Below are 20630 nucleotides of genomic sequence, written 5' to 3'. Positions count from 1 at the left end.
TAAGATTTAGATTATTATTATTTTTATTATTTTATTCATTTGAATATTTTTTGGTGCAAGTCAAAATGTCAAGGTGATACAACTTTTCTGATATAATAATGAAAAAAATAACTTTATTAATAGGTTCTGGTTGTAAAATGTCATGTTGTGTGACTCCCCAATAACTTGAGGGAAGAAAAATATATTTATGAATTGATGGTATACATTTAGCAATTTACATTACACATTTGACATTTTCTTAAACTAATGATTAAATGACATTTTAAATAGTCATTAAGTATTTTTTTTTTCTTAACTTATGAAAATTTAATGTTTTCCAAAATCAACATGAATTCAAAGAGAAGTCTTATACTAGATTTTCTTAATTTTTGAATATTTATTTTATTTGATGTCATTGGCCCTTTTGACCAGTTTTCTGTTAGTTTGGACTAATTGTTCTTTCTTTCCTCCTTATGACCTTTCCTATTTCTTTTTTCTCCTCTGCATGTGTGCAAATAAAGTTTTCAACTTGGCAATCACACCTTTAATTAAATTAAAACAAAAGGTGCTAAGGCTGTTGATTGTCATGGCAGAGGACGAAGGAGGGGAGGAGAGGGTTGCAGAATGCAATGAATATCAATGTGTGATGAATGACTGGGCTCCCCCAGCTGTCATCTAAAATAAATGAACGTGAATATTCAACTCTTTCCCCTCCACTTAGCTTCCATTTAGCTCTGATGACATTTCATTAGCTTGTCCCATGGTGCTGTGAAACGATAAGTGATCCGCGGAAAGCTGTTTCGCCTTCATGTTTATTCTAAAACAATACTGACTTCGTTCTGCCACGCATTTCCTTTTCTTTCTTAGTTTTGGCGTACGTCTTCACGACCAGCACAGATCAAAGTTTGTGTCATTTTGCTGAGTGTTTTAATTTGTATCGAATTGATTAGCAGAACAGACTTGTCCCTCTGGGACAGAGGGTTTTGCGTTCACTCATTGCAACAGTACTTTGTAATATGTGTAATATTTTGGCATCCAGAGTTTCACTACACATGGGAAAAGGAGATTTTAGCCAAGCTTTAATTGAAATCATACAAATCCGTGCAGAGCTAGAAAACATTGTTGGACTAGCGTCAGGACTTCAGACTGTGACAAAAATAGCTGTAAATATGACAAAAAAATTAATCTGCAACAGTAATTGAAAAGTCCCTTTGAATGATTCTTGTAAAGCCGTTCTTTTTAATGAGTCAGTCAAGAAGATTCTCAAACTCACTTGTGAGATAGGGGTTTGAATCAGACACACTGAGTCAGTGAATCATTCAGAGCCATTACTAAGTTTACAACTTCACTACAAGCAAGGAGTTGTATATTAGAGCTGTCAAGCAATTCATTTCTTTTAATCTAATCAACTACATGATGTGCCGATTAATTAATTGCAAATTAATCACACATCAAATTTGGCTGAGAAATTATCCCCAAAAGATAATTCTAAAGTCATTATTGTGTTGAATGAGAAAAACATCAAATACACATTATAAAAAGTAGTTTTAGAAAGAAATATTTGATTTGATTCAACATAGAATTTATTACACATAAATGTTTAGACTACATCGGCCTTGATTTAATTTATCTATTTTTTCACAAGCTGCGTCTGAATTGTTATTTAAATATATACAGACCAGAGATGGTTTGGTTACCAACATTATTCAAAATATCATCTTATGTTCCGCAAAAGGGAAAAAAAAAGTCATGCAGGTTTGAAATGACATGAGGGTGAGTAAATGTAAATAAACAGAATTTTAATTTATGGGCAAACTATCCCCAACATATGTTTTTTTTTAAATTTTTTATAAAGTGATACTTTAAATAGGAAACTAAAACTGCCAGTAGGTGTCAGAAAATGTCTAAATGAGTAAGTCATTGAGTCATTCATTCATTCGATTCGTTCAAACGGCTGATTCATTCAGGAATGAAGTAAATGGCTCTCTTTACGAATGACCATTAAATAATTGGTTTACCGATTGATTTGCTCAGAATGCGGATTCATTCAGAAATGTGTTGCTCAGAGACGCACAACAGTTCTGCTCTGGCTTTACAGGTAATATTTCTGTTGGCAAAATTGAGACCATAACAAAACAGTAAATACTGTGCCTAAATAGGCTATTACACAATATTAACTTTGTATTTATTGACCTCTTGTGTAACATCAATATCCCATTTGTACTTGTGCTATTCGGGAAAAAATATTGCTTAACCATATCATATAATTTGAGGCAAAAAAGAATGCAGAGGCAATTTTGCCCTTATATCTTGAATTTTAGGGGCATTCTTTCTAACTGCATTCATGGTGCAGTTATGACGTAAATTTGTAGGCCTAATTGGGACGTTTTTTTTAGCACTTCCGGTTCCAATGGGTTTTCTTTTAATGGGTTGTTGGTTAAATGGCTAAAAGAAGGTCTGTGGTTAACACAAGCTCAAATTACTTTCAAGTTGTATTCAACGGCATAAATATATCAGTATTACCCCACTCGTGATTTTTTTTTTTTAAGCTGTTACGTGTCTTGAAAAGGTGGTTTCTGACAAGTGGCTAAATGGGGCTACAGAGATTATCATGGAGATTAAACAAAGGTAAACTCAGTCCACTTTTACAGCCTTGTTATGCTTATGATTGTGCTCTTACATACTATACATTCTATTTTTTCACGTAGAATGTAGGAAATTCACGTACAATGAAGTCGTGGGACTGTCGTATAATTCGTTTATAGACATCCTTTAGCTTTTTACTTCTGGCGACTGCATTTAGGTTCATAAGTAATAAAAGGTGTTCATTTGTGAAAATAATCTTGATGGACAAAACGTGTTAAAGTATCATAAACTTTTGTTGATCACAGAGCTTGTTTTTTGCAATAATCCCTGAGGAATTATTGCCTTATTAAGAGGCTTAGAAGAGATTTCTCTTATTTTAAATTTCTCTTAATAAGAGAAATAAACATTAAATATGAGGCTTATTTAAAATAAGCCTGTGGAAAAATCCTAGTTGAGGGAACCAGTGTGATGCTATCTGCCGGTTGTAGGCCTATATTATATATAAGACTGTAAAGTGTGTGACACAATTTTTTTTGTTTTTAGACTGGCAAATGTAGACATCTATCTTTTGCAGATGCAAGGTACGCTTGAAAGAGCAGCAAACGGTCTTCTTTCTCTCTTCATTTGCTTTCACCTGCTCTTAGCCTATCCGCTCCACCACACCAATGTCAACACATCCTCTTCATGTCAAGACAGATTGGTGCATTATCCCGATGCTAAGCCTTGCATTTCAATCATTGCTTTCCCATTCCTGCGCCACGTATTGATTTTGATAAAAACAACTTGCTAATCCAAATAAACAACATCTCACTGAGCCATTCAAGCTAACAGAAATATTAGCACAGCATGATCCCTTGACTGGGCTAGCCCAGGGTCTACCAGAGCTCCTGACCTGGCAGGGGGTTGCAGTGGAGGGTGGGGGCAGTTGTGTGTGTTTGAGGGGGATGCTTTTGCATGAACATCAAACCAGCAGTAGTGGCAGATTCCACTTCATTAATGCACTATAATTCAATGACTGTCAAATTTGCACATACATTTCTTGGCAGATTTTTATTTTAAGCTGTAAATTGAATTCACTGCCTCCCGAATTAAATGGATAGTTCATCCAAAAATGAAAATTCTGTCATCATATACTCACTTTATGTGGATATTCTAATGAATGTTTCAATTGTTTGAGCCCATATGAAAGTCAATGCAACATTGCTAAAACAACATTGAACTATTGATTTGTCATCGTATGGACAAAAAAACATGGATACTGCTACATTTTTCTAAATATCTTTTATGTGCTTCACAGCAGAATGAAAGTAATACAGGTTTGAAACAACATGTAGTTGAGAAAATGATGATAGAATGTTTAATCTGTCAACTGTCCCTTTAAATTCATGCTCTGAATGGGTTGCACCGAAACTAGCCTGACTTGGGCCTCTCATTGCCATCTAAAAACAACATTAATCAACTGTGATAGGCCTATGACCCTCAAACTCGCCTTACTGCTAGATTTACCTCAGACAAATTCAAGTGATGTTAATTTTAAGTTTAGGCCTCTCCCACCTCCTCCCACAGGCCCTTAGCTGCCCCAGTGACCCCTGGGCTAGTTCCACTCACTGCTGCAGGGGAGCGTGTCAGCTTGGGGGCCATCTCGATCACCCCAGCATGCCATGGGGCAGGCAAGGCTCTGCACAGCATGGGAAAGAGAGCGTCCGTGCCGGTTTTAAGGTCATGCTAATTGCCACACTCCTCTGTCGTGCCGTCACTTAGCGGCGGAGGCTGCATTCAGAGTATGGTGCAGGTGTTGGGTGCCCTTTAAACCTTTAATTAAATATCACTGTAAAAGGTTAATGCAGAAAGCCAGGTATTACAGCCTGCAATGAGCGTGCAACCGTAAAACTCTATTCAAGTCTGTTAGCGTGTGAAGGATTGACCTGTCGTTTATTTTATCAAATGAAACGGCAAGACGAGTCAGAATAACACCACTATTTTGTGACATCTAACAGCATTCTTTTAATCTAATGAGAAAACCCCTGTTTGAATAAACTGTTGCCTGCACAATTAGATATAATATTCCAGCATAAACGTGTGAACTGGAGTATCTGTATGATTTAGATCAAATATTTTTGCTGCTATATAAAGAACAATTGTCACCTTTTGATAATCTAATCAGGATTTTGTGTGACCCTTGATAATGAGATCCATCTGCCAGTGGCTTACAATAATGCAAACGAGAAAAAAAATAATAATACAAATGCAATACAACTTCTTTCACTAGGCTGAAAAGAGACTTTACCAATTTAGTACATAATTAAAACGTGACAGAAAATAATGTCAAACAATTACGAATTACTAAACCTTCACAAGGACTATAAATTGCAGACTAAGTAAAGAGAGAAACGAGACAAAAACACTCTGAATGAGGAATGATTTGGAAATGTGGCCAACAATTCTTACATTTTTAGATTCCACCCAGCCACAAATCAATAGACTCAATGTTGCACACTGTGGAAATATTTGGATATATTAGGAAAATATGTCTCTGCCCGAATTCTGAGCTGTGATATGAGACTTTATAAATATTTGCAGAGGAAATTTTACAGTGTCTGTTATTCAGCCTTTTGAGGAGAGCACAGCTGTGATGGAAGAGCATGTATGATTGGTATGACATTAGGTTCCAACACACAATTAACGTAAATAACCCTAATTAACAGCTTTTTTCTGAGATATGGAAATGCTGCCAAAAAATATCTACCTTACCTGGATCCTGTTGTCAAATCCACTCGATAAACCTCAGTACTTTCAATAATAAAAAATAATAATTCTATAAATTTAAATTAATTAAAGTGATAGTTCATCAAAATATAAAAATTCTGTCATTTTTTAGTCACCCATATATTGTCTCAAACTTTAAGGACTTTTTTTTTGGAACATAAAAGATATTTTGAAATATTATGACATTTATTTTGTCCGTCCAATGAAAGTCAATGGAGTCAAATGTTGATTCTGATTCTGAATTCTTCAAAATATTTTAATTTGTCACATGGCATTGAATGTAAGTAAAGTATTTAAATTTTTGGGTGAGCTATCCCTTTAAATGGTAGCTTTTCAAATCATGATGTAAATATTAAGATATTAATTATGCTAATTAAGTTATTTAGCCAGTAAATTAAATCTGTCAGTCTATTTTTTTTAATCGCGTAATTATCACTTACCTTCTTAGTCTCTCTCTAAAGGCATATCATGAGCATCTTATTGCAGTGTATTCAGTATGCATCGAGTGTCTGGAGGCGTCAGCCATTTTCATATGGTATTTTCATACCATATTTCAGCAAGGCAGAATAATCTCACTTAACATAAGAACGGTCCTTCTCTCTGGTGTGCTGCATTGCCCCCTGCTGTGGTTTTGTTGTTTCTAGTTTTGTTAAATAATTAATTCTTCCTCACAATTCCTTCCATAATCTATAGCTCACCATAACCAGGAGTAACAGTGCCAGAGCCTTATCCACCCTGCCATGACAATGAAAATATGGACTTTGTGTGAACAAACATCTGTGGTATAGAGTATTAAAAATGTTTTATTAACGTTTTCATTGCAAAAACATCTTAATTTTTTAGATTTCTATTGTGGCTCCTGGTTTTTCAAAGTTCTTTTGTGGCCCACCAGATCAGGGCATGAAGAGCTCAGTAATTTAATTCTCTTACCATCCACCTCCCAGCCCAACCTCCGGACCACAGCTTCTCTCAATCTCTTGTTTTCTTTTCAAGCCTGTATTTGCCTTCTCCCTCTCTCCCTCTTTCTCTATCTCTATCTGGGCTGAGCTGCCTCCCCGTGGTGAGGGTTGAATCCAGGGGCCACCTGCAGCAGCCGCCGCTAGCGCAGCCAGACGCCGTCGGCCCCCTTTGATATCTGTGCGGCAACCACCCCAGCCACATTTACGCCCGCGCACCAGCCGCAAAAACCACCAGCTAATGTGGGATATCAAACAACAGTCGCCTTCTCTTTCTCGCCCGTTTTTTGTCTGTCTCTCTCTCTCCCTTCAGCCTTCATTCTCTCTTTTTCCCTCTCGTTTTCCGGGGGTTTGAATTTGGAGTATGTTTAAGCCGCCACACCAGCCGGGCTCAGGCCCTTTCAGAGGCACAGCTTGGGCTCCCCGTCTGGCCCATGGCCTCTGTGGCCGCCTCTATATTACACTGGCTTTTGTTAGCGGCGGCCCAGCCAAACAGGACCAGCCATAGGCCGCCATTTTCACCACCACCTGAGAGGAGATGAGAAACGGGGGAAACACACACTCGCACACAATGAAAAGAGCCGCATTTTTCAAGTGAGCTCCTCAGGGAAGCCAAAGCGAAGATGAAAAGAGAGTAAGGAGGGACGGAGAATAAAACGGAAGAAAAAAAATATACTTTCATAAATACAAGTCTGACCAATTGTCGACATCAGTGCGCAAAATTAAAAAGAAATTCCGACTATTGCAACATGTTACCCCAGTGAGTGACAGTCTAAGGCTATCCCCCCCTCCCCAGTGTATATGTTAAGCACCAGTAATTGGCTGAATTGAGAGGACTGGAAATATAGTTTGGTCACGTCTGACAACGTTTATACTTTTCAGACCAAGGAAGCCATGTTCACGGAGGGATACTAGCAGGCACCCCAAGAAGACTGGGATAATTAAATGAATTGACTAAAAGGATGCAATGAATATCCCTGCACAGCATCAGGTTAAAGCCCACAAAATTGAAGTCTAATCTAAAGAGTTTCATATCAATTTACTTGAACAGTAGAATGTATATATACTGTCTCTGTGGTTAATTTCTGTTTGTGATGTATATGTGCACACTGTTATCCAACCATTAGTGGCAAAGCCGCCTTTATAAAGCGACCGGATGCTAATAAAAGATAGTTTCTAATATGTTCTTGAATACAAACTGCAACAATAGCACAGCTTTCACTTTGACGTGCTATTCATTTCAATGACGACTGGGGGGAAAAAACACTATCAGGGTCCTCGACAATTGACAAACGTGTGGGCAAGCCCCTCGGTCTTTTACACGTAAACAAAAACATACACATGCTAAAAAATAAACAACTAACAAGTGATGTGTGTGCAAACACCTACTTACAAAGACGCTAACACACCACAGCAAATGCACACGCACACCTGAGGAACATGTGGTGATAAACTTAAGCTAATTAAGTGACAGACAATTGCACACAGGGGAGACATTCCTAGGAATCACTATCAACAACTGGATCAACATGGCAGGGAAGAGAAGGTGTTTATTAGCCAGTTGTTCGTACTTTGCTTCGCACTAAAGTGTCAAAATGACTCATTGTTTCTGCGATCTCGGGTGTCATCGCAAACTGTCATGAGGAACATTTATATTAGATCCAAGGACAGTTAAGGTGGAACTGCTGGGCTAAGAAGAATAAAAATGAATTTAAAGACACAGTTCACCCAAAAATTAAAATTCTATAATTTACTCGCTCTCGTGTCATTCCTAACCTCTATCACTTACTTTTTTCAGTGAAACACGAAAGAAGATATTATGAAGAATTTTGGTTACCAATGACAAAAAAAACACCAAGACATTTGTCAAAATATCATTGTTTGTGTTCAAACAGGTGTAGAATGATGGGTACATTTTTGCTAATCTAGAACTAGCTGACACTGGGACTATCTTATAATTTTATATTATAAATAAAAGATTTATCATTTATTTCCTGTCTGTTAGGAAGACAGTTTTTTTCTAGGAAATGGTGCTGTTACTGTTGAGATCAGTCAAACACTTTTAGAAAATCTGTGGCCCTGTGAGTATTTTAGTTGTAGATTGAACAATCATGCTGAAAGCGAGATTTTGTAAAGGTAACTGGGGGGGAAACAGAGAGAGACATTACACAAGGGCTGTCTGATGCAAGAAAGTATATGATAATTCTGTCAAAGGGGATAGAGTGAAATTAAACTGACATCGTCAAGCGTTATCGCCAGAGATTTGAGGAGGTATCAAGATAACAAATGCCTGTCAAATCTGTTAAGAGCTGAAAACATCTGATGAAAGCGCACGCCTTTGCAGCTACAACATCTATCACAAACAATAAATGTTAATTCTACTGCTATCTACCAGATAGATCCCAGATAGATGCAGATCCATTGTGCTACACAGGAGGAGTTTGGAACGCTCTGTGGTTATGGCTCTAATGGCTAGTCGTTAGTAATGCTCAATGATTGTCATTAGGAAAACTCGTGGCTGAGCGTGGAAAAGCATATTACAATACACATCAGGCTGGATGAAATACAGAATAAGGCATGAATGTCTCACAAAGGAACTTCATCTTTTAAAAATGTTTTATAGATGTAATGATAAAATCTTTGATGGATATCTATGGACGCAGGAGGGCCACTGTCCTGCAAAGTTTAGCTCCAATTAAACACACCTGAACCAGATAATCAAGGTCTCACTAGGCATACTAGAAACAAAGCCACTTGAATGGAAGCCTCCAAGGTTAGCGGAAAAAAAGCGTAACACCTACTAATGCTGCGGTATGCAGGGAAGAAGACCAAAATTATTATAATGGATGTCAATGGTGGAGAGGCTTCACTACGCTGAATAAACTGCTTTTGTGGGAAACCGGCTTTTCATTGAATGACTCAACAGCCCATCGGCTAATCTTCAACATGTTTGCTCTTAAACATTAGTGAGTTTACACCGATTTATTTATTTTTTATAAGAGAAGTTACTGACTATTGCGCAAAAGGTATGATTCAGTCTACGGCACTTCTCATTAATTTCTAGGTATCCACAAACAGACAACTCTGCACAAAATTCAATGACGTCAAGGCTGTAATGGGATTGGTTATCAAGGCACACGTGATCCAATGGTAGAGCCACGAACCCTTGTATCTCCCAATAATAAGACCATATCTGCTGAAACTTCCTGGCAGGTGTGTTGAGGCAAGTTGGAGCTAAACTCTAAACCCTCCAGGACTGACTTTGGACACCCCTGTTAGAGAAGGAACAATAAAGAGCCCTCTCTGAGTGCCGTGTTCCCATCACTTCACCTTGAACAAGCATGCTATTATGCTGTCTTTTGTTGTAGACTGTCTACAAAAGCTGTGAAAACCCTAAACTGTCCCACTAAAAGCCCATTTCTAAGACATGACCATGGCTAAATGGATTCAGTTGTAAGAAACTGTGTAAAAGGTTGTAGATTACAGCACAGGAAGTGTTTAAGACTGGTACACTTGATATTTAACAATCGAATTTTGGTTATAGAAGTTATCTATGTCAATTTAGAATCTTTGTAATGAGAGGATTAATATTTATGTTAATAAGATCCAGTTACATCTACCATTCTTTCATTTGTTTTCAAAACTGAGATGCACCTGTGCGACATTTCCTGTCATTGCTTAACAATATAGTGGTCTACGTAGCTTAACTAAATAAAGTAGGCTAGAACTAAAGAGCATACAGCAGTTTAGAGTATGTGAGTTTTTCCTTGGGTCTGCAAAGGTTAAACTCAAGTGGCTGGTAACAACTCTATTATGTGGTGAGTCTCTCGTTGGCAAACAGAAGCGTTGCATGTAAAACTGCAGTGGAGGCCTGTCCCTGGAGACCCCTGTGCACAGCAGGTTAACCTGTCAGTGCTTTTTTAAGGCCTGATTGCTAAGCCCCCTGTAGCTTGAGGTAAACTGACAATTTTCCATCAGCAGGGAGGTTGGCTTTATTAGTGATAGGGTGAAAAAAGTAAATTCGAGCGCAAAGGGTATTGTTCCCTCCGTTGGAGGATTAACATATGGTTCAATCTATTATCTTGATGCTAAGAAACACATGAGTCTGGCTAATGAAGAGACATTCAGAAAACTGAATGAGTAGATTTTAAAGATCAAAACATGGTAAACATGTTAGAAATTGATGTATTCAGGTTAAGGTCATTTAAGGATTATGAAATCATCTGAATTGCAAAGAAATCATCACTGAATAACTGGCTAACGTAGCTAAGCTTATTGTAACTATGCTTGTATTTACAAAATATTTGAAAGAATGGGAGACCAACACGCATTTTCCAAATGTAATATGGGATCTTAAATATTAGTGTTGCTCTACAGTGAAGATATGGCCTTCACACTTAATGGGATAGTTTACCCAAAAATGAAAGTTCTGCCAACCGAGTAATGTGCAACTTAAATCTGTATTGTGTAAAACAAGCACCTGTTTTCCTGATTGTTCATGTGACTTCCGGCATACAGCCTATTAACTCATCCTCATGTCAGAAAACACAAAAGCAGAAGAATTTTCAAGAATGCTTCTTTCTTTGTCCATACAAACATCTTGTGTGTGTGTGTGTGTGTGTGTGTGTGTGTGTGTTCTGCAGCTGAAAGAAATTCATGCGGGTTTGGAACGACATGAGAATGAGTATGACAATTTTTATTTTTATATAAACTATACCTTTAACTCGAGGTCACTATTTTTGTAAATAGAGAAGTGTTAGTTCATTGAATATGATGGACATGCGTTGTTGGTGAGGCACCAAGTGATAAATAATTCAAACAACTATATATACATATATATTATATATATACACACACACACTCATCCATAAGTCATTAAGGTAGATGCTGACCCTAATAAGAAGACGTTGAGACTGGAGAATGGGGGTAGATTCCTGACAGCATGGGATCCATTTAATCTAGCCCCTGATTAACTCATCGTCTGTCCACTTGTCCTACAGACATGTGCTAACATGTCATAATCGTCATAATTCTCATCAGCCTCCACTTGCTCCCCTGCTTCCTGATTAGAGTCCTTTTCCCAGAAGTCCCTTGGTTAAAGCTTAATAATTCCCCTCAGCCTCACCCCAGTGTAACGTGGGCCCTTCAATTAAATACAGAATATCTAACACACGCAAACTGACTCAGGATGGACCCTACCTCCAGCTATACGCCATACTGACAACCTGCAATGTTCTTCAGTTTGCAGCAATTAGTCCCCTCTTATCAAACCCCTGGCACAGAGTGTGCTCTCCAAATATGCTTGCTTGTTTTATTTTGTGAAGTGCCACCACAGTGCATTGTGGACAGGGAGGAGGGATTTGTGCTGCACAGAATTCGGCATTAAAAACACAGCTTGTTGCTCGCTGCACCTTCAAATAGCTTTCCTCCCTTTTTTTTATGTGCTTTTTTTGTACGACAGGACAATATGTCAGGAGTGCCACTCTTTTAACGCAATTCCCTCTCTTCGACATCATTGTGAACAGCTGTCAACAGTGTTTCCCATTTATTTGTCGAGTGCTAGAAGGATGGGGGCCCAGCAGAATCCCCTAGTTCGTCAGCAAGCCCACCGGGGACCGTCTTCACTCAGACTTTCCACACGAGCTATACACGAGGTGGGAAGTAAATGCACTCGTTTCCCTTCCAGCTAGGCGCTGTTTACTTTTCAACACCTCCTTTGAGGGCCGCATCCCAGAGACCAGACAGCCAAGAGACGGGAGGGATGTCACTACACAACACCAATTTGTGGAGTAGTGCGTTTGGCTCTCCATGTTTATGAAGCCATCATCTGCCTCACAAGCACTCATGTGATGATGAGATGTGCCGCCTCAAATAAGAATGCCTCTGTCAGGATGAGCGACCCGACCATGTCCTTCTCACCATAAATATGACTGCCAGGAGATTGGGGATGTGCAGCTTTCTCATTGTTTTTGCCACTTGTGATTTGTCAAGAAATCAATATACTCATTATCACCGTGGCTGCCTGAGAGTAGTGAAATAATGTATGTCAGGTGCAGAAATGAAGCACAGAGGAGCATGAATGTGGCTGACGCATACAAAAGTGGGAGTGTTAAGATGACACCTGTGTATCACAAATGACATCACAGATGAGTGTGAGTGTATGAATCAGCCAAACCAGCCTCTACTGAGGTTAACTTAAAGGGACAATTCACCCAAAAATGAATAAATCTGTCCAAACATATATATATATATATATATATATATATATATAACATAATAATATATATATTATTTATTTATTTATTTATATATCCAATGTTGTTTGGACAGATTTATTCATTTTTGGATATACAGTATATATATATATATAGCCTGGCCTAGGTCATGTCACTTTCTTACTTTTACGTTCCTGTTGTTTTTTACTGTCCTATTAAATAAAAATGTATGTTTATTAATGTTTATTAAATGAAATGTATGCAATATTTAATTATAAATACCTGTATATGTTAAATATACAAATTTTTTTTAGGGCTGTCAAATCGATTAACCGCGATTAATCTCATCTAACATCATTTTTTTATATAATTTATGCACTATATATATATATATATATATATTTGCTGGGACAATTTCTGTTCTGTTTAAAATGTAAATTAGGTGCATGGATGGTTAGCTTCAGTTCAGGTTATTATGATTTTATTCATTTTTAAGTGTTTTATTATTATTTTATTAATGAGTTGACTATTATAAACATAACATTCTTTCTAGTGAACGGCAACATCATTTATATTCTTTTGAAATAACACGTCCAAATACATTGACTTTGTTTGAGCTGAGGTCACAAGGGAATCATTAGGTTCAGAACTGTCATTACGATATGTATTTGCACACATAAATTTAAATCTGCTCCATTCATTCAAATCACCATCACTTTGGGCATTAGCTTAGGTTAGCGTGTATTGTTGTTCTAGACATTGACATGTCAGGTGCTACCTGACTAGCCGCTGATGAGCTCACTGACCATGATCGTCGAGACTGTCAGGGGACCCTGGACCTCCAGCATGGAAACTTGACGTTCAGAGTCAATCAAATTAGCTCCTTCCAGTCCACTAGCCTGAGCAATGAACAGCCTGCCCAAACCCAATAGCTTGGAGCTGACGACATCGATGGAGCGATCTCATGCACCTCATGGGGTACGACATACATTGATAAATATGGAGGACATGAACAATACCATTTGAAGAGTCTTCATAGAATAACAGTCAGTGCAGCATAATGCAATAAGTCAGAGATATGCTTTCTCTCTCAGTACCATGAGCATTGTTTTGAAGAGAAAGTATCAAATTGGACTAATATTTGCATGAGACATAGATGTTTTTGTAGTATTCAGAGAGCTCCACAGGCGCGCGGCCTCCTCATGTGACGACCAGACAGTGAAAATAAAAAAAGGATCAGCTCTACAACTTACGGCACAGGAATCCATTCCACACAGACTGCTACTGTTTTGATGTTCATCTTCAACTGTTCCTGGTGTTTTAATAACCTGTGGAGGGCCACTTGTAAACGCTTGATGTGGGCAAAGTCAAAAACTTGTAAGATATTAGATATGCACAGGAATATCAAACCAAATCCTCAGAGCACCAGGGTTTTTTGCTTTCACATTGCTTTTAAGATTTAGTCAAAGGTGCTCAATGAGGAAAGTACGAAAGAGACAGCTGGGAAGAAGCTTATCTGCGAGACGTAAGGAGGGTATCTGCGCACTCCTTGATTTTTTGAAAAGAGCCATCAACACTCATTTCTGTCAGCTTGTGTGTAAATTCTCCTGAATGGCGTTTGCCTGCTCTAAGTATCGTTATACGCAAGAATAACAGCAGGAGATCGACGTGGGGCGTCTCAGATACAGCTTATCGGAAGTACAAGTTTTCTGAAGACTTTGACTGTCTTCATTAACCGATTGAATTAAGTGCTAAAACAAATAGATTTTGACTTAAAATGCGTATTTTTCCTCTTCTATATTTTAGTTTCTCACATGTTTTTGAGCTTGGTGGTATCGAGGGTTTTTTATTTGTGAAAACAGCCAGTTGAGTCCAATTACCTTTCCCTCTTTAAAACTGATTTTAAAAACAAATGCTGAAATAAACAGGTAACTCCAAACCTTATGCTGGTTTCCATGACAAATACAACATAAAGGTGGAGAACATGATGGGTTCTGTTCCATTAAGTCATTAAGTCCTTATAAAACCAAACTCTGAGAGCATCTTTAGCCCTGCTGCTGCCCTCAGGCAGAGAACCGCTGTGTTTGAAGATCAAAGTCATAGAGGTGTGACTCTAGGTTTATATGTGCAGGGAAATTGAAAATTTCCCTGAACTGGAGGGGTCTGCATAAAAAAAAGTAGGCCACAGCCCAGTAATAGTTTTCAAAAACACAGGAGTTTTGTCATGACAACTCCCTCTGAGTGTTGGGCATAGTAATGGATATTACAATTGATATGTTTGGTCTTGGCTGCTGTTATTGCTGCTGCTGCAGCTGCAGAGTAAGTATGGGACTTGTTACTGCCAAACATAAACAACAAGCTGCTGTGAGCAAGTAAGACATGCTGCTGCTGTACAATACAAGAATTACCCATAGCAGATCTATACAGGTGGAACTGGGGAAGGTGGAGGGTTTCTGAAAGCGTGCTGCACTGCTACAACAAATGCTGGCCAGGTATTTGAAGGTTGAGCAGCGAGCTTATTGGCTACTGATACAGCAGAAACCAATCATCTGTGTTATATTGAATGATATGACAGCAAGCAGAAGGACCTATCAGCCTGCGCCATCTAGAGTTTCATGACAGAACTTTGTATTTGCACCTTTTTAGCAAGGTTTTCAGGGCTGAATAATACAAAGTGCACCTTCTGAACTGAGTTTTAGTGAGTAACTGGCTTACGCCATTAGACCTCAGTTAGTGACTCAAATCTGACGTCCATCTGTAGGTGTGTGAAACCGGTTCTTCCAAATCACCTACCACAATCAAAGATCCATTACAGTAAAAAAAGCAAAACAAAAAAATCTCCCCATAAGCGGCATATTTTATGTTCTTAACCTTATACAATAATTACTGAAATTGTTTAACTGACTTTTCTGAATGCGAACTTTCAAGAGAGATTTAACCAGACAGTTTTCAGAGTATCATAAGAGTAATACTGGAATATCAAAATTATTTAGATCTGGTAAAACATTGTGACTCAAAAGAAGTATACAATGTTTATGGTGTGCGCTGTAGCATGAATGTACTTGTAATTCACACTCAACTCCACTTGTGTGACTCTCTAACAAAATGACTCCCTTGAGTGAAAAAACACTCATTCAAAGTGATTGTATATAAAAGGGAAAGTGTTTAGCAGGGGAGGTTTTCAATGGCTCGGTCATGTTTGTCCTGAATAGGCGGTGCCAGCTTGGGTTTCCTCCAGGAATTAGGCTTTTTGTTTGTGTCTATAGGCCAGAAGTGACAGCTATTCCTGCTTGCTCAAGTAAGCTTATACATTTGTCATGAGAAAGGCTGTGTCTACGTCCACCTCTCATGACATGAAAGTCTCAGTTCTGTAACAGGAAGCTCAACTGTAGACTTCCACATAAACATACTATAATAGAGGGGTGGTCTAAACAGCCAGGGAGACAGAAAGAGGAAGAGAGAAAAGGCCTGAGCTGTGCTTTGAGTAAGATGACATACCGTGTGATCCCAAAATAATGTCTTAATTAAATCAAATAGTGTGATATCTATTTGTTTTTGGATTCCTTACAAACCCATTTAGAAACAGGATGAATTTGCCACATTATATTAAACATCAGAGACTATTTGATAATTATTCGAACTGACATTTTATACATTTCCCTACCTTTCTGTAACATATATTAACACACAGCAATACACACTGAAATATATAATTTGCCATGCCTCGCACCTGTTTCTGTGTCTTATTTGTGAGTTCAGATCATGTATTTTGACCATTTACAATGTATACTGGTCATAATACATTATAAATGGAAGATAACTGTTTATGGGTTATAGACATTTACACAGTTTCTTTAGATGTATCGTTACTACTGTCTGGTTTCTAGCAGAACACAGTTCAACATTAGTAGCTCGTAAGGAGCACAAATCATACGGCACATTTCCCCAAACATCTCATCATTGTTCGTAAAACGTCAGTAAATAGGTGGACCTTGAACCACTCATAAATAATGTGCAACTGTTTCTTTCTCACGTTGTCAGAGACAAATGTACACAAAACTATGCATTTTCATTATTGTAAAGCCAATATTCACTTTATTCCAGAATAAAATAATGCTTTTTTGTTAAAATAATCGCCTTTAAAACGATACTCCGCCCGTTGTACACATGACAGGCCTGAATGAGTGACAGACAAGACGTTAGTCTACTGTTAGGCTATAACATCTAGTGCTAAATTATTTTAATCGAGGTATGATAGGCCTACTTATTAAAACACCTGTTTTAATAAATATAAGTGTTAACAAATGAGATTTTAGTGAGTGTTTTCTAAACGAGCACCGGCCACTATCTTTTTTTCTTCATTCTTTTTTTAATCATATTTCTCCGTATAACTGGTTGCATAATTGCAGTTATTGCACACCTTAAACCATCTATGATAGGCTATAACCGTGACATCGTCTTTCAATATGTTGATATAGTGAACAACTACAGTGTGGATGCAGTAGTGGCCATTGTAATCTATGTTTGAACATTGTATTTCAGAAGACAAAATGTATTTATTTTTTATACATTCAGTAATGTCAGGATTTATTCAGCAATATATAGCCTATCAGCTTTATGTGTGATTTCAAGTGAAATTTTTGCGTTTTACTCGCTTAAGTAGGATAATCTTTTGAACCGAGGCGACAAACATCTCCAACTCTATTACCCGGGGGAAAATGTGTTTTTAAAGTTATTTTTGCTGTTTTATTTATTCACCGGAAAGAAATATTTAATTTAATGTTTGCAAATGCCTTTTCCCTAATAAAACAATTTATATTGTTTTTCTCTCTGCTGTTTTACACTCAAATGTAAGTCCATGAAAATGTAATCAAATTAAAATGTTCTCTCTTTTTTGCGTATAGCTAAACCTGATCAAGAGCCCCAGAAATATTGTTCGTTTATTTGTCTGTAAATTCGTTATGAAAAATTATGCAGTTTTATTCAATCATCATTTTAGGTGGTCCAAATTCCATCAATATTTAATTTAAATGAATGGCAAATTAATATAGTCTACTGTTGAAAATTTGCTGTGGACCTCAATTAGAAACCTGTGTCGGATTACTGCAGGTCACATAAGGTTACATGGACTTTCAGTGTTACAGGCCTATGTGTTTGTTTGTTTGTTTTTGTTTTTGTCTTCATCACTCTTTAACCCAGCGCAAGACAAACATTTAAAATGTAGAAATTGTAGCATTTAATGTGGATATTTGTGTTTGTTAAAGCACAGCACTTTCTCTCACATTCACAAAATGATTATTCACTTAGCAGATAACTAATTAATATTTACATAAGTTATGTTATTAATTCGGTGGAATACACGGACAAAACTGTTAAGCTTAGCTTAGCTAGACATATTATTCAGAGTTAAACGTCAATCACAAGGACAATCACTATTTGATTCGATGCATGCTGGCACTGTTTTTAACAAAGAGAACGAAAGACTGTGCGATTTGCGTCAATAAAAATAATATTAATATGAATAAAATTCATTTCAAACATAAAACCTGCATTGATCATGTATTTATACTCATTTCATCTGAGGTTTACAGACACATTAACAGAAATATGTCCGACCTATTCTGTCTCTTTCCTGACTCAAAGAGGAAGCTGACTGTTATCAACATTATAATGTTTATGAAGCATTATTCTAGTTATTCATGGAAATCTGTAAGGCTGTAACACAAAACACGTTTGGCACATAACCTGCTTTGTAAAAAAAAAAAATAATAATAATAATCTTACAAAAAAACAATATAGGCCTATGCGTATTTAAACGATCAAAATATGAATAGCCTACAGAATTAACAGGCTAATCATTTAGAATTAATTTTACTTCACAAAAACTGATTAGACAGAGGTATAATACGCCGAAATAATATGATACCAAAATAGTTCTCGAACTGGTGATCTGTGTTGGATTTATTTATTTTTCCAAATTAATTAAAAAAAGAAAGATAAAGGTTGGAAAAACAATCTGCCAGTTCACTGTTATATCATTCTCTCTCTCTCTCTCTCTCTGTGTGTGTGTGTGTGTGTGTGTGTGTGTGTGTGTGTGTGTGTGTGTGTGTGTGTGTGTGTGTGTGTTTGAGAGAGAGAGAGAGAGAGAGAGAGTGTGTGTGTGTGTGTGTGTGTGTGTGTGTGTGTGTGTGTGTGTGTGTGTGTGTGTGTGTGTGTGTGTGTGTGTGTGTGTGTGTGTGTGTGTGTGTGTGTGTGTGTGTTTGAGAGAGAGAGAGAGTGTGCGCGCGCGAGAAAGACACTGCGCATATACGTCTGCGCATATTTCTGCAGGTTTGGATGAAATCGGCTGGAAAATGAAGGCAGCCATTGCTCTAAGCATTGAAAGTGAGGTTATTTCCACCGCCTAGGAACAGTTACAGCTCTTGGTTAACATTTTGGTGTTAATTAGTGCATGTTGGAACTTTTTTTTTAATTATTATTTTATAATGTATATTTATTTTACAAATAGTGTCCCTGAAATGTAAATTACGATATTTCGGTAGAAAAATACAATATAATGTTATCCAGTGTTTTGTTCGTAGGTGGCCCCTATCCCTCCAGTCTGTTAAATGGTAAGCTCCGCTGAGCTCTATGAGTGGGAGTTGGCAGCACTCACCAGTGTCATAAATCAAAAAGCAAAGAAGAAAAGTCTTTTAAACCATAACGTAAATGCATTTATTCAAGCACACAATGAAAAACTGCAGCAAATGATGCTTTGTACTTTATTATTATTATTATTATCATTATTATTATTATTGTTGTTGTTATTAGGCCTAATAGTTTAATTTGTACATGCATGCATTAGTAGACGCGTTGTTTTGTTTGTTTCGATTGTTTGTTTTTTTCTTAAAATGCCCTATAAAATAATTATTTGAAGTCACTAACCAATATATATATATAATTTATTTTTTATTTTTTTCAGAAGAAATTCACAAACATTACGTGTCTGTTTTAAAGTGGAATGTGCGGTCTTGAACATTTTTTATTTTATTATTATTATTATTTTCTTTTCTGTGGGCAGGTTTTTCTACACAGATCAATATCAGAGCAGCATGCGCTGAGAAGGAAACGCCATCCAAGCACCGCAGGACGCTGACCTTTCACTCTCCCTACAGGTCACACCATCCTCCCCTAAACAGGTCAACACACCAACACACAACTATGTCAAAGTATGCCTTAACAGAGAATATTATATCCAGCGGATAATTAACACACAAGCCAAGGAGTGGGCGATTCAATCAACAGCCGACAACACAAGAAAAGATTGTAGCAGCCCATAAGCAGCTGCACATTAATAATCAGTGTTCTGATGATTTCTGAACGGACCAACTGGCTTTTTGGGGGTGGCTCCAAGTTGTATTTCCTGTGAATAAAATATGTAGGATATACATTTTGTTAATTTCAAAACACTCTGTGGCACCGGGTGGTGATTTTACCGTCAACAACAATAGGGAAAGCGTCTAAAAGCCTATCCCTTCCCCCAGGCTTTACACATATGAATATTAATCTGATCCTTCACAGTATAAAGTTTTACACACTGCACTGGAGATTTAACTCAGATAGTGACACGGATGCGATCGCCCACAGTCTCAAGAACCTGTAGTCTGCTAATTACGCACGCTGACGATTGCTTTCATAACACTTTTCGTGCTGTCACTGATATCATCATACACGAAAAATAGCCTGCGACAATATTCCTTGATGTTGCTGCATAATGTCAAATGCCCCTTTTTACAGTTATTTTATTTTATTCCGCTGAGGGGGGTTATTCATCATCTGGGCCTGGAAAGCACACGAAATGAAATAAATGTTTTTATATGTTTTATTGTTTTTAGTTATAAATGTGAAGCACTTTGGGCAAAACGTTGCTATTAAATGTGCTAAATAAATAAATAAAAGTTGAAGTTGAAGAAAAACCGGATTACGATCGAGCGAACAAGTTGCAGGAACTGCCAGTCACCTCTTAATTCTGCAGGATTTTTCTTTTCTTGTCTTTTCTTTTTTTTAAGAGCTTGTCAAGACTGCCAGAGTCAAGTTCAAGTTCACGGCCGCTTGATTTCAAACTCTATTTTATCCCAAGTGTGGAAGG

The 20630-nt window shown here is 37.4% G+C and overlaps 1 long non-coding RNA gene across 2 annotated transcripts in view; it reads right to left on the bottom strand.

Annotated features, from left to right (window-relative positions):
• The window catches only part of LOC309502971, a 41963-nt gene that overhangs the window by 14840 nt on the left and 6493 nt on the right, over positions 1-20630 (bottom strand). The window lies entirely within an intron of this gene.

The sequence above is a fragment of the Leuciscus leuciscus genome (genome assembly GCF_965113295.1).
Source record: "Leuciscus leuciscus genome assembly, chromosome: 7".
Classification (NCBI taxonomy): Eukaryota; Metazoa; Chordata; class Actinopteri; order Cypriniformes; family Leuciscidae; genus Leuciscus; species Leuciscus leuciscus.
This window is presented reverse-complemented; position numbering and strand designations above follow the sequence as displayed.